The following is a 15,950-nucleotide window of genomic DNA, read 5'->3' on the forward strand; positions in this document are numbered from 1 at the left end:
ATTATGATTATATGAACGGTTAGTCACGTTGTAGATGTGTAATAGCGTTTACATTTTTTAATTTCCGTTCTATTCATTTCAACTTGCGGCCCGCGTAATATTTTAAAATATTTTATGTGGCCCAAATAAAAAAAAGGTTGAGTATGGCCGACCTAGCTCTTCGAAGCCCTCGCACCAAACCAAGACAACACAAACAAAATCATCACATTTCTATAAAATTTATTGATATGTACAACTTGATCTAAGCCCTAAGGAAACTATTATATTATTTATATGTAACGAATTTTTGTTTTTTTGCAAGCTAATAACCTAGTAGTTGATGCTGTACCATGAATAAAAAAATAATAACAATAATATCAAAATGACAAATTTAATATAAATTTTAAATACATAAATAATGTAATCACGCTTGTTTACTCAGACTGTTTTAAGCCAAGTGAAAAATAAAATGTTTAGTACCTATTATTTTGATAGCGTTTTGTAGATTTACTATGATTTATGTACGCAAATTAATTTTACGTTTGTGAGATTTTAGCAGAGATAATAAAAATCCACGTACGCAATCGGGTTGTTATTTTGTGATCAAGCGAGTCGCAAAAAATGTAAATATACCCAAACGGGTAACGCTCACTATATTATATAGGGTACACCGTGCACGGTGTACCTACGACTTACCTGTCCGATACATATAAAATAGCACTAATCAAGTCATCAGAGTATTTGTCCATAATAAAGACCATCATTATTTTAAGCTGAATAAATTAATTCGTAAGTTTCTACTCTTGATATTTATAAGTATATTCATAATACATATCTTGGATGTAATTACGTGTGAGTCGTGAGAGGGACAAACGTTGACAAAATTATAGAAAAAATTAAAAAAACTTCTATTTTATTAATTTCTTACGATTTCTTAAAATTCGTTATGATGATTTATGATATTTAAATAATCAAATTAAATTAACTAGGCCTTAATTACTTACAATTTTCAATTGTTGGATATTTTTTAAACATACCTAGTGGTACTAGAAGATATTTTTATGGGTACTTTATTATCTGAATTTTATGCCTTGAATTAAAAAATAAACAAAGAAAAATCATGAAGCCAACAAGTCTAAAGATTTATCACGTGTTATGTACCTATAATAGGTACGTCTTTGGTTGGTCATATATGTAGGTCATAGGAGTGTTCGAGAAAAATATTTGATTTAAACTACGAAGCAATGTTATATCATATCCTGAGTGAGTGAAGCTTATTTACAATCATAAATTAATTAATTTTTCTGTAAATATTTTTATGATTAGAACAAAATAATTTTGGATTTACAATTTTGGGACTTATAAAGTTGGTAAAAAATATTATATGAACAACTTAATAAAAAGAAACAGGGTTGCGCTTTCCTCACCTTGGTGGAAGACAGTATTGAATTATTATTTTTAATATGAGAGAAGTAATCATAGTTCATAACATTTGTATTTGAAAGACAATACTGAATAGATGAGCTATCCAATTAACTTAATTTTAAACAATATTATGTACTAAACTTAAATTATAGCCTATATATAGGTATGCCTTTAAAAATATTATGCATTTATTGATTTTAGTTCTGATATAGCTTACTAGTTGCCTAGTGTAACTTCTATGAAGAGACTAGAAACTTACTGAATAAAAATCTATCATAGTTATAATTAACTTATTGAGTATGATCGTGGAATGTGTATCTAATACAATTTTGGGTTTAAAATGATTAAATATTAAAATGTTTTGTCATTCTTATTCTACATATTTTTTGGTAAATGGTTTTCTATACTGGCCTCGCCTAGCAATAATAAAATACAAATTCTACATCTAAAATTTCTAAAACATCTAAAATGTTTCTAGATAATAATTAATAAATAATAAAACTTGAATGTAAAAACTAAAACCAAAACACATGGATCTGAAACAGATTGAAATAATGAAACCTTGAATAATAATAACAATAATAGTATGTACTTAAGTAAGTACTATACAGTCTATAAAGATCGGTTGTAAGTACACGCTGTACAGGTACATTGCCAGTCGATACAAAAAAAAACCTGATGATGCAATTTCATTATGAAATGTTCATATCTAAAGATAACAAAAAATGTTTACAGCGTAATAGGGTATTGAAGGTATTTTAAGTAAAATCAGTGAAATTACCTACTACAACCTAAGATGATGTCACATCCGCGTGTGTTATCTCCGACTTATAACTTACAAATGCGTAACATAGTAAATCTAAATTCAACAGTTCTCATTTAGCTTCGTTAGTTCAGAATGAATATACGTCCCTATTATTAAACTCAAAGTATAAAAAGGTGGGCAAGTGGATGTCGCTCTGCTGTACAGTAGGTTAGTACTGTGTTAGTAAGTGGGTCACTGTAATGGATGGTGTTAAATTTTAATTCAATTACCTATATAATATCATTGTACATATAAGAAAAACGATTCTGAGCCAAAACGGTCAGTCAGCCTATGATATTACTAAGCACGAACTACTAATAAAGTAATTTATATATTACCTATTTACGTAGAACCTTGTTTTAAATTCTCAATCCTTAGCTATAAAAGTTGAGCATTTTATACATTTTTAACTACAAAATAATTATTAAATTTTAAATTTGATTAATGTTGTCAAAATTTGAACTTAAAATGCTTATAAAAAAAATTGTGCCTATGTATTTTCATTATTTTTCTACTGCTATTGTAACAATAAATCAGGAAACTTGTATTCAATTTTCAATCTTTTTTACCCAATAATTAAAATTTTATTGATATTTAGAGAAAATAAAACTAAAAAAATTGAAAACTGACAATGTCCGTAAACCGCCCAAAAAGAGTCAAAATATTTTTAAAATTTTATCGTGTATAGAAAATGCAAAAATAAACGACCAGTGAAAATTTCATGTATACGTTCATTAGTTTTAGAGTTACACCAAAAACCAAAATTACCGTTTTTACTTAATTTTTATGTTTTTTTTCCCGGCGCTTTTCAAAACTATTGTGAATTTTAAAATTTGACCTCCTGAAGCACCAGCTAGTATCACTTTCCCATCGAACAAGATACTGTTGGAGAAAATCGAAGCAGTTTTACTGCCCCAAACCGTGATGATAGACACAAAAAAACACACATCATTGTAAAATCAATACATTCATCGTTCCACTCAGAAACTAAAATTCCAAAAATCAGAATTTGAATAAATTTATTATTAAAGGAAAAAAACGGGGATGAGCATGCTTGGTAAATATTTGTTTAGTTACAATACTGGAGGGCGTATGCTGTAGGTTAGGTTTACATTTATATAAATATTATTATAAGCATTTATTTCATTATTTTTTTAAATGTTTATTGTTAATTTTGTCGATGAATAGATTGTTTACATGAGATATATTATAATAGTGACAGTAGTATGGTAGCAGTTTTACGTTGGTTATCCTTTAATTTTAAACTAGAGTACTTTTAATTATGATTTTAATATATTTATAATAACGGCATATAAATAATTTATCCAAACACAAGTTTTTCATGAAAAAATTGCAATAGAAAATTCAAAACAAAATGTTTAATAAATAATGAACAGCTAATAGGTAATTATTAACCTTCATATTAAATGTATGATAAATAAATATTGTATTATTTATCAAAGAAACATGGTTAATATTAAAATATAAAATGACTTTATAGTGAAAATTTAGAAAATGTAAGCTACTTATCTCAATTTGATGGCTGTAGGTAACTTATTTCTCATCACAAGGACGTCCACAATTTAGGCAGATAAACAACTCTCCAAACCTTTTGCATAGTTATAATTTTAAATCGAATGTATATTTTTATAACAAATTAAGAATTAATTTGTATACTTTATGGGTACTATTGTTTTTAATTTATAGAAAATTAAATTTAGGAAAATATTAATATTGTCATTGATATTAGCAATTATTGTTATATGATTGGAAAAAAAATAAAACATTATGAATACATATTTTGTTTTTATAAAAATGTCTTTATGTGAACAAATATTTAAGTACGAACATAATATTTAAAATAATGTATACAGGAAGTTCTTATCTATTTGAGAAATAAAAGAATTTAAAATTATATTAATTACCACAGTATTCAAATATTCAATACAAATTTAATAAAATCAAATCAAATCATTTTAATAATAACATAGCTTAAAACGGAACAACTGTCATATTTAACAATACAATAAAACATTCAAAACTATTATATACATTGTTATCAATTATTATAAATAATAATTTAATATAGTATATAAGTATATTTCATCTCAACTCCTAATGATTTTACATGACACGTTCTGCAGTTACCAGTTATGATTATTGATTACGACAAATAACAAACCCGTTTAATTTACATAATATATTATGTATCTACATTCAGTTATATACCTTATACCTTATATCCTATATATTATATATTTATATGTACAATAATACATTATAGTATATTAGTGTGTTCAATGATAAAGGTAACACAAAATATTTTGAACACATGGCCCTGAATTTTATTCGGGTTTTCGTTACTGTGTAGCGGACTTGATATTTGATAAAACATTTATTTATTTTTATAAAAGTTTCCTCGCATGTGCAAAAACACAAATTCTCCCCCTGAGTTAAAATTTGAATTAAATGATTTTTTTTAAACAACTGACATAGTTTTTTTTTTATCATAAAAATTGACTTCAGATTATCAACAATTGTACAAAATTCCACATTTCCCAATTACTATTACGACACACCACACCTAAGTTTAAAAAAAAACATACAAAATGTGGATAAGTGGATGTCGCTCTGCTGTACAGTAGGTTACAAGTGGGTCACTGTAATGGATGGTGTTAAATTTGAATTCAATGATATAATATCATTGTATAAGAAAAACGATTCTGAGCGAAAACGGTCAGTCAGCCTATGATTTTACCAAGTATATTTGATGATATTATTGTGAATAAAGTAATTTATATATAACCTATTTACTCGGAGCCTTGTTTTAAATTTTCAATCTTTAGCCATAAAAGTTAAACATTTTATACATTTTTAACCAGAAAATAATTAATAAATTATAAATTTGATAAATGTTGTCAAAATTTGAACTTTAAATGCTTATAAAAAAAAATTGTGCATATGTATTTTTAATATTTTTCAACTGCTATTAGAACGATATATCAGGAGCCTTCTATTAAATTTTCACGCTTTTTTACCCAACAAATAAAAATTTATTGATATTTATAGAAAAAAAAACTAAAAAAATTGAAAACTGACAATGTCCGTAGACAGCTCAAAAAGAGTCAAAATATTTTCAACATTTTATGGTGTATAGAAAATGCTAATATAAACATTCAGTGAAATTTTCAAGTATCTACAGTCATTCGTTTTTTAATTACAATAAAATAAGAAAATTGTTACATGAGAAATCGAGTAAATATCAAATGTTGTAAAAATATAAATTTCAGACGCTCATAAAAATTTAAATTAAGTTTCTTCTAGACATTTTTTTTTTGATAAAGGTAGACAAACTTATGAGTAATCTTATATTACATTTTCAAATGTTAGATTTAAAAAGAAAAATTTTTATTAATTCTCATCAAAATAATTTGCTATTTTTCGTGATTTTTCCGTATTTTGTCAAAATTTGAACTTTAAACGTGTATAAAAAAAAACTGTGACTAAGGATTTTTAATTTTTTTCATCTGCCTTTGAAACAATAACCTAGGAGCCTTCTATTAAATTTTCAAGCTTTTTTACCCAACAAATAAAATTTTATTGATATTTATAGAAAAAAAATTTAAAAAAACTGAAAACTGACAATGTCCGTAAACAGTTCAAAAAAAGTCAAATTATTTTCAAAATTGTATTGTGTATAGAAAATGCAAATATAAACAACCAGTGAAAATTTCATGCATCTACGGTCATTTGTTTTAGAGTTACACCAATAACCAAAATCGATTTTGTTAAAAATCGATTTTGCGTAAAAATTCCCGTTTTTCCTTAATTTTTCTTTTGTTTTTCACATCGCTTTTGAAAACTACTGGGAAATTAAAATTTTGACCTCCCCAATGCACCAACGACATTCACTTTCCCATCGAACAAGATACTGAAGTCGAAAATCGAAGCATTATTTCGACTACTTATAGTGTACACAGACACAAAAATAAAAAAATAAAAAAAAAAAAAATAAAAAAAAAAACACACATCATTGTAAAATCAATACATTCATCGTTTCACTCAGAATCTAAAATCTCATGGAACCTAGTAAAATTGTAGATATATTGTTAAAAAATTACGACAAATAACTGCAACATAAATCTGAACTTTAACTCAATTTCAATAAGTCAATTTTTAAGATAAGAATCTATAAAAAGTTTTATAAGTCAGTTATTTAAAAAAAATTATTTAATTCAAATTTAAACTTAAAAAAGAAGGAAGAATTGCTGCGCAATCACAGAAAAAATTGTTCAAACATTTTAATTTTTCAAAAATAAGTGTAATAATAAGTCTTTAATACAGTAAATAAAAAAAACAAAATTAAATTTAGGGTTATGAGTCCAATTATTTTCAATTTTGTGTTACCTTTATTGTTAAGAGGACGTTACACCTTACACAGACATATATTGTCTCCATTTTACAGGTGCGTGGCAACAAGTAATAATATCATACACAAGCATTTAAAAGGTTAAAAGAAAAAATGTATGAAAAAAGAAAATTTTAGCAGGGGGGTGTTGTCTGGAGACTTTTTTGTCCCCGGGATTTAGTGGTCATTTCTATAAATGTTTTGTAAAGGTATATATTATAAAAAATCTATATATTTATTTTTTCAAAATAATTTTAAAAAACCATTTACTTTGATGCTATTATTATAATTTCTTTGAATGGTAACCAGTTGAAACATTATTATAAATGGTCTACCGGAAAATTTCCCTGTTTTCTATATGTCTAATTAATAATTACCAATTTCTAAAGATTTATAGTTATTTATAGGTACCTAAAATAATATGTTTACAGAATTTTTTTTCCTGTGTAAAACCATTACCTATTTCTTAATCTTCTTTCCACTAAAAATTTAGAATCATATACCTACCAGATTTTTTGGGTTAATCTTTTCATGAAATAATGCCTATTGTTATTGTTGTTCTATGTTTTTATTTTGTCATTTTGCGTTTTAGATTTTCAAATAAGTATAGTTTAACTGACCTGTAATTAAATACGGATTAGTGGTTACCGCGGTATTTTAATATTTTTTTTTAACAATTATATTATGTACCTATAGGTATGCCTGTATATATTATATTTAATCTCTTTGATTAATGACTGTAGTTATAGACAATAATGAAAGTATATACTATTGATACAATAATATAATTTATAGAAGCCATAAGCGCAAATCGATGATGCATTTATAATTTGTTGACTTTAACCCCACTACACCAAAAAAAGAAGAAAAATTGTAAAGCCTCATCAAAAATATTTCAGATGTGCACATTAAAGTAGTTAAAATAATTACTACAAAGCAGTAAATACAGAAAAAAAATGTGTGTGTTTATATTGTCGACCGACCACTATAATATAGTAAGTAGTAAGTACTATAATACCATTGATTATACAATTTATAAATAGGTATTAATAATTATCAGGGCTAGGATTTATATGCAAAAGCATGTTTTTTTTGCGACTTCAGATTATTGATTTCGTCAGTAATGTCCACGAATCACCTCATGATGAGATAAATGGTGGTATTTTTATTTTGCATGTTTTTGCATATATTGGATGAAATGCATATTATTGCATATATTGAATAAAATGAATATTATTGTACATTTTGATTATAAGAATGCGAAAAATAAATGTTTTATAGTAAATTTCATAATCCTTGGTTTTTTGTCAAACATAAATTTTATTTTTATAAATACAATCCTATGGTACAATAGGTATGCGATAAAAGATTAAATAATTTGACATTCATTTTCGAAAATTTGAAAAAATATGTGATCGTAGCATGTAACACTCGTAGTGAATGTGAATTATAAAATTTATTTCTAAATTATTTTTTTTTCTCAATTATATTATATTAAGACGCCCGATGCCGATGCCATTTTGTCCTGAAAAATATATTCTGCGGGAATAATGATACCACCTTATATAATCAACCAAATTTCATAATTTTTTATTTAATTGCTAGAGAGAAATATTCTACAGCCCGCATCGATCTCTGTTTTTTAATATTTCATTCTCTAACTTTATAATATGTCTAAAAAAATACAAGATAAAAAGCATTTTTTTTACAAATTTTTTAATACAATTATTTGAAATAAAATACAAAATCAGAGATTGGTGTGGGCTGTAGGAAGTCTTCTTTCAGATAAAAAAAAGTCATCAGAATTCGACAATTCTACAAAGCTTGAGCGTTATTCCCGTAAAGTCGTTTTTTTCTCGATATAATACACCTTATCAACCCGCCCCCCCCCCCCCCCTAAATAGGTATCAGGTAGTAGATTAGTGTAAAAGTCTTATAATTGAAGTGGCAACTAAAATATAAAATTTAATTTTCAAATTTTATAGAATTGTGAAAAATTTGAAAAACTGGTAACGTGACCCTAAAGACAAACAGCTAATCACTGATGTATTTCAACAAAAAAATATTTTTTTTGTAACTATATTTTTGTGTTTATCTTATAAAAATTTAAATGCATATTTTTGCATATTTTGGTAAATAAAATGCATATTTTACCGTTTTTTATTGCATACAAATCCTAGCCCTGATAATTATATTATTGGTAGGTACTACCGAACTGAGTATATAACAATAAATAGAGTTAAAATATATAATCGCTAATCAGGGATAATAATACTATAATGGGGGACGGAGTGGCCGACCCGAGTTCAATACCTCGGTCGCGGACGGCATTTTTCTTCGGGTAAGTCACGGAGTCCGGAGAACAAGTGCCGCCATCTCCCACCCGGGCATGGCAGATACCTACGGGTGCCTAAATTAAAAATTCTGCCAAAACAAACACACACGTATAAACAAATCTACAGTACCCTCCCCTACAGTACCACAGGCTAATGACCAAGTAGTTGAAGCCTTAACCCTAATAGAAAAAAAAAAATATTATATTTTTTATAATATAGACACCGATCAACATCTTGGCAATTATTTTATATCTACATCAATTAATACGTCAATACGTCATAGTAGATAGTGATTAGTTGCGCAACCAAGAATATGGTGGTGTATAAAACACCCCCCCCCCCCCCCCCCCCCAAGGGTAAATATATTTCCATTAGTTTTTTTTTTCAATTTAAATTAGAATTGTTTCATTTCCAAACGTACTATGTTGCGAGGGGGGGAGAAGGTCTGAATCGGGATCCAACTCCTTTGATGCGTCACTGCAGCGTCATAGCATTAAATGTTAATATTATTATATTTTTTACACCTACGCGTTTATGTATTATAATTTATAGGTACCTATGTATATAAACAAATTGATAATACTTGTTGTCTGTATTATTTTGTTTTATCTTTTGCTATTGATATTATAACTATGTATAATAATATGAATTTTATTTTTTTTTTCTACCCACTTGTAAAATATAGTGTTGCACTGATCCGAACAGATCTACAACTGATCTAGGAATATAATTTTGAAACTCTTGTTATTTCTATAGTATACATTCAATATTGAACTGAACACAAGCCCTCTCCCCTCCCACCACTTTAAAAACGCTATTTGCGTCTGTACGCATTACCGACGTCTTCTACTATAATATTATTATACTACCAAATTTAATATTTGCTAATAGTATGTTTAATACCTAAGGATAATAAAAACATACAAAATACCGTATTGGTATATTGTCTATTAAAAACTTTTAGATTAGATAAATTTAGCAATATAATGTTAAATAATAAATGTATAATAATATTTATCATCTCGCATATTATTATCATTATATGCTTTGAAGTACTCATGTATATAATATATATATATTATTTATCTATATCATAATATTATATACAAGGTGATTATTCATGAAACACTCATTATTTCAAAAAGTATTAATATTTTTGAAAATAGTCTCTTACTTAGCTTCAAGTTGTTAAAAAACAATTTTTTATTAAAAAAATCATATTTTTAAATAAATATTTTTTATCCTTATATTTTTTTTAAGTTTTTTACATTTTTGATTGACAACAGAGTTAATTAAGTGGACAAAGATTTTGTGGGGTAACCCTGTAGCACTCCACTCCGGCCATCTAAACTTTAAATACTTATAACTCATAAACTATACTCGCCCTGCTTTGGAATATGAAATTAAAATTCTATGTTGTCATTCAAAAAAGTAAAAAAGTAAAAAAATTACAAGGATAAAAAAATATTTAAAAAATATATTTTTTTTTAATAAAAACGTTGTTTTTTAACAACTTGAAACTATGTAATAAAATATTTTCAAAAACATTAATTCTTTTTGAAATAATGAGTGTTTTATCACAAAAGAATCACCCTGTATACCTACCATCATACCAACTAGGTACCTATACCGTCGGTTCAAACAGGAAAAAAAAAAAAGGTACCTATACTAAAATAGTGGGTATATAATATTATATATAGTAGGTATAATAGGTATATATGTTACTAATACGTCATGTTCGGATGCTGTAATGCTGGTTTTTCTATATCGTTATAAACGTTGCTATTCAGACCTAACAATGGGTACTACTACTACAATTATTATTTGCCCATCTAGACTATCCATTGTCTATACCTATATGACTATGTACAGTAGGCATGCGTCGCTCTTAGCTCGGGGATCATAATATAATGTGAATGCGATATTATGGACACGTCGTGACGAAACTTCTATGTAATGTATATTATAATATCAATGTACTTACCTACGACAATACTATTATTATATGTGTGCACTTTTACACGATGATTATCGGCATGACATTGGTCGAAAACAACGACAAAACTTTACTGCATGACTTCAATATTACGTTATACTTCACTCGACGCGAGCATTGTTATTACTAATTATTGTTATATTATTATTATTATTTATTTTTAAACGATGTTCGGCCGAGATGATCGAGCCCTGCAGCAACATATCAATATTATTTTAACACGCACGGACACGCACGATAACTATTCGGCAGCCGGCACAACCGACGAACATGCGTCGTGTGGCGAGCGCTCGAATGTGTGTGCGTGTGTGTGTGCAGTGGACGCGGCGCACAGTGCACCGTCGTCGGAGAGCACATGGAAACCGGCGGCGATGGGGGGACGACGATGACGGTTGCACCCGGCACGGCGGCACCCCTACTGCTGTCGACCCGCCGGCGACGGCGACGCCACGTTGTCCGAGACGAACCCCATTTACACGAAAATGACGATGACGATAATAATAATACTATCATGTCACATTCCGAGCGGAAGCCGATCCTCGTCCGTGCCAGGCTGTTGTATTATAGCCGGCCGTTCATCAAATAATGAAGGTATTTTATAGGTACCTCCTACCATCGCGATGGTCCGCTAGCTGGTGACTGGTGTCCATCCGCGCGAGGTCGTTTTCTTTTCGTGTAAACAAAAATATTATTATGTTATTAGTGCATAATTTACATAATATAATGTAACCCATCTCTGAGTAGTCCATTTCCCACCCCCCTTCCCCTATCCACCAACCATAGACACGAATCCCATGCTTGCATACCTGCAGCACTTGCTGCGGTTATATTTACCTACTGCGCTGCAGTGGCATAACTTTTGTATGGGAGGGGAGAGAAGGATTAGTGGAAAAAAAACCTACCCTATACGTACAGAAAATGGGCGTTCTATTGTGAGGTATTTATATAATGACCTAAAAAAAGATCATCAATGTATGGAAATAAATAATTTTTGGTGAAACTTCTAGTTTGGCTGAGTAGATATATATAAGAAGTTACATAAATTAACTATGGGATATGGACTAAAATGCATACATATTTATTTCAAAATTGAGGAAGTACCTACCTACAAAAATGAATAAATTAGAAAACTCAGTTCCCTTTTCTTTTTACCAATATTGTACAATATTACACTGTAAAACGTTGTTATGTGGTTGTCAAATGGTTAATGTTTCTTTCTGAGTTATCTCATTTAATTAAGTTTAAGATCTTGTCAGTTTTTAACTTTCCTGTTATTTGTACATCATTTTTCAAAAAAGCAACATGACGTCAATTCACATGTATATTAAATATATTATATTTATACATATATATATGTTTAAATAATTAAATATTTGTCAATTACTTCTTCAGCAGTGAAACTATGATAGAAATACAACTTAATTTTACTATATATCATCATGTGGACCAGGAAGTAATGCGACGATAGCGAGATCGACGTTCAGGTCTATGGTATATTTTACATTTTTATCTTATCCTTGTATAAAGTATAGTATAGTATACAGGTTAGGTTATACTCATAGGCATAAACGTGGGGGGACTTAGGGGGCCTCAACACCCTAAAAACTCCTGAAACCTCTCTAAGTACTAACCTATTTTCATAAGTATTATTAATTGATATATTATGTCTAGTCCACCCACAGATTTTCAACCAAATTTACGCCTATGGTTATATACTGTTATAGATTATAGAGTAATAGTTATACCTACTATATAAAATTCGTATATATGATCGCCTACGTTATATTTATCTATTATAATAATATGCGAAAATATAATATTATTATAATAACATAACTACATTGAGCATACACTAACATGACTATGAACAGCAATATTATATTTAAAAAAAAAATCCCTGACCTGATCTGAACCTTGTGCATCATACGCCTCTGCTATATACGTACCTATATTATATTTATACGTTAGATTGTCAGAACTATTACATATAAATGCTATAATGTTATCAAAAAAGATCGATAAATATTTGAGTAAAAACTTAATATCATATATTTTTTATTCAGGCTTTTATTAAAAAAACATTTTATACAACCTCCTAATAGGACTATGACAGTAGGATCTAGATTCTAGGGTGTGAAAATTATAACAGTAAAAGCTTATTGATCCAAAACAGAAAAATAATATAATTTTTACTCGTAATTAAAAATCAAAAATTAAAGTTATACACTTTATTAAACTATAAATTTGTTTTTTTACATACATTTCTTTTGTTTTCAATGATAACTATACATTATTAAATTGCAAAAATTAATTCAAACCATTTACAAAAAAAAATATATTAAAGAAAATTAATTATTAATATTGTTTACACGAGGGTGTAATTATATTGCGACAGCGGGTACAACATATTATATATTTTGATTGACGAGACTTGCATTTTTTGGTCGTACATTTTTGCTGGCAATCAAATCTCAAAATTCCTTTCCTATCCGACTATAAGCAACAGCTTGATGTATCACCTATTTCTTGTTGTTGTATTAAATTTAGAACACCCGATATATACAAAAATACATTTTTATTCACATTAAGTAACTTGGTTTCTCAGTAGGTATCATAATATATTATAATACTAGGTAGGTATGTTATATGGTTTCGAATAAAAGAAATCAGATATTTTATAGTATCAATACCTAAATGTTATTATATTATCAATCACTGTATCGTTAGGTATATATTCGATAAATGGGTGTGTAGAAATTGTTTTGTAATTTTTCGACAAATAAAACATGGTTGCAGTCGTTATTTTACACATTTTCACAATTACTGTCTCTTTATCGGTAAATCTAAATTCTAAGTATACATCTATATATTATTATATTTAGGTAATCGAATGTGTCTTGACAGAATGCCATCAACATAAAGCCTAACCTATGATACCTAGGGACTTGACATTTTGACAGTACCTACCTTCGTATCACAGTGTAATAGCGGTGCACTATCAATGCATATCATTTACTAATGAAAAATAATATAATATAGGTACGTTTCTGATTTATAATTATTATATTGTGTCATTGTTAACGTATGTAAATATAGCGAGTAAATAATAATTAATGGAAAGCAATAAGCATACAGTATAAAGCTATACTTACGCCCACCGGGAATGCCAACTTCCTGGTTTCTATAATAATTATACCGACGTAATTATTAAAAGTTGGTACATTAAAATTAAAATTAAATAGCCAATAGTACGTGTTGTGTATTATTGACCAATATAATTTAACACTTTTAAATAGGTAACTATTTCTAAACCAATAAATACATCTAAACAACTCGTGATAATAGTAAATACTATACTGCAGCTACAATGCTACATATTGAAGTCTGCACTCTGCAACATTATTATAACATGAAATATATAGCATATACTATGTACTATGTATACTAGGTGATTCTTGTAATATAACACTAAAACAGTGAACATGCTTCTTATCTCAAAAAGTATTAAAAGGACGTTAGGCCGGCGTATATTTTGTTGTCTCCGTTTTACAAGTGCGTAACATTAAACATAGACAATTTTACGCTCAGAATATCACGGTTAGCGCCGCGCGCCGTTGGTCTAAAAATTAGAGTGAATGTACCTCTTATAAAATTTAAAGATAAGATAATTATCCAGGCAAAGTCATAGGCTTTTTATTATATTTTAATTTTAAACGAGTTATGAGTATTTTAAAATTGTAAATTTATTTTACATCTTAAAATACTCATAGTTCGCTTATTAAAATATAATAAAAAACTTATGATATTGCCTATATTATAATATTACATTTAAAATTTATAAGAAGTCAATTCACTATAATTGTTAAACTAACAAAGCTAAACGTGATCTTCTGAGCGTACATTTGTTATGTTACGCTGCACTTGTAAGACCGCGGATACATCAAATGTCGGTGTAACGTCCTCTAAATATTTTTGTATTTAATTTTAAGTCATAACACAAAGAACATTTAAAAAATAACGATACAATTTTTATTATTTAATAAAGTAATATAGTTTTTTTGAGTTGTTATCTTTTTGAATGATAGATTGACAATGATATTTTAATATATCTATAAAGTTATAATTATATTTAAAGTTTAGATGACCGCTGTGGTATGTCATAGGGATAGATACAATAAGGTACCCCACAAAATATCGGTAATTAAAATTCATTGGTTTATTCAAGCTTTAAATAACTAAGTAATTTACTACCCGTCCAAAATTCGATTTTGAAGTATAAGTATTGAAATTTTCAAAAAAATATTTTATATAGGAATATGAAATTAAAATTTTTCGGTGTCAAACGAATTCTTTTTTTCCTTGGTTGAGATTTTAACAAAAATTATTGTATCTTGACAATTAACATACAGGTACTAGGTACTTACCTGCCTACGCGTATAAACATTATAAAACAAAGATAAGCGTAGAAGCTCACTCAATTAAATTCTTAAACCTGTCTGTAATATAAAATTAAGAATATGTTAAGTTATAATTATATTACTGGCTGAAAGAGCATTAATAATAAAATAATTTAAAACTATAAAAGAAATCTTTAATTGAGTTGTATGTTGGGGGAGAAATAGACAATTGAGAAGCAAATGTTGAAAATCTCAATATGCCCCACCGAAGTTGGGTAGGGTACAATATGAACTATCATTGAGTCCATGGGCGCCGGGATTTCCAATTTTAATGTGGTGCCAAAATCCTAAAACTATTTAACTTAATAGCAAAATAAAAAAAAAAACCTGGTAAGTGGATATCTCTCTGCTGTACAGCAAGTTACAAGTGGGTCACTTTAATGAATGAAAATTAAATTTGAATTCAATGATATAATATCATGGTATACGAAAAACGATTTTGAGCGAAGACGGTCAGTCTATAAAAAAAAAAGTCAGTCTAGGATATTTTATATTATATTTACCCATATTGTTATTACTAATTATAAAATTACAAAAAAATGAC

The 15,950-nt window shown here is 27.9% G+C and overlaps 1 protein-coding gene across 1 annotated transcript in view; it reads right to left on the reverse strand.

Annotated features, from left to right (window-relative positions):
• Window positions 1–11,258, reverse strand: part of LOC132952617 (lysosome membrane protein 2-like) — a 35,002-nt gene extending 23,744 nt beyond the window's left edge. The window contains exon 1 of the mRNA XM_061024952.1: window positions 10,938–11,258. The gene's annotated coding sequence lies outside the window, so the exon portion shown is untranslated. The remainder of the gene's footprint in view (window positions 1–10,937) is intronic.
• Between the last annotated feature and the right edge of the window lie 4,692 nt (window positions 11,259–15,950).

Source organism: Metopolophium dirhodum, chromosome 9 (genome assembly GCF_019925205.1).
Source record: "Metopolophium dirhodum isolate CAU chromosome 9, ASM1992520v1, whole genome shotgun sequence".
Taxonomy (NCBI): domain Eukaryota; kingdom Metazoa; phylum Arthropoda; class Insecta; order Hemiptera; family Aphididae; genus Metopolophium; species Metopolophium dirhodum.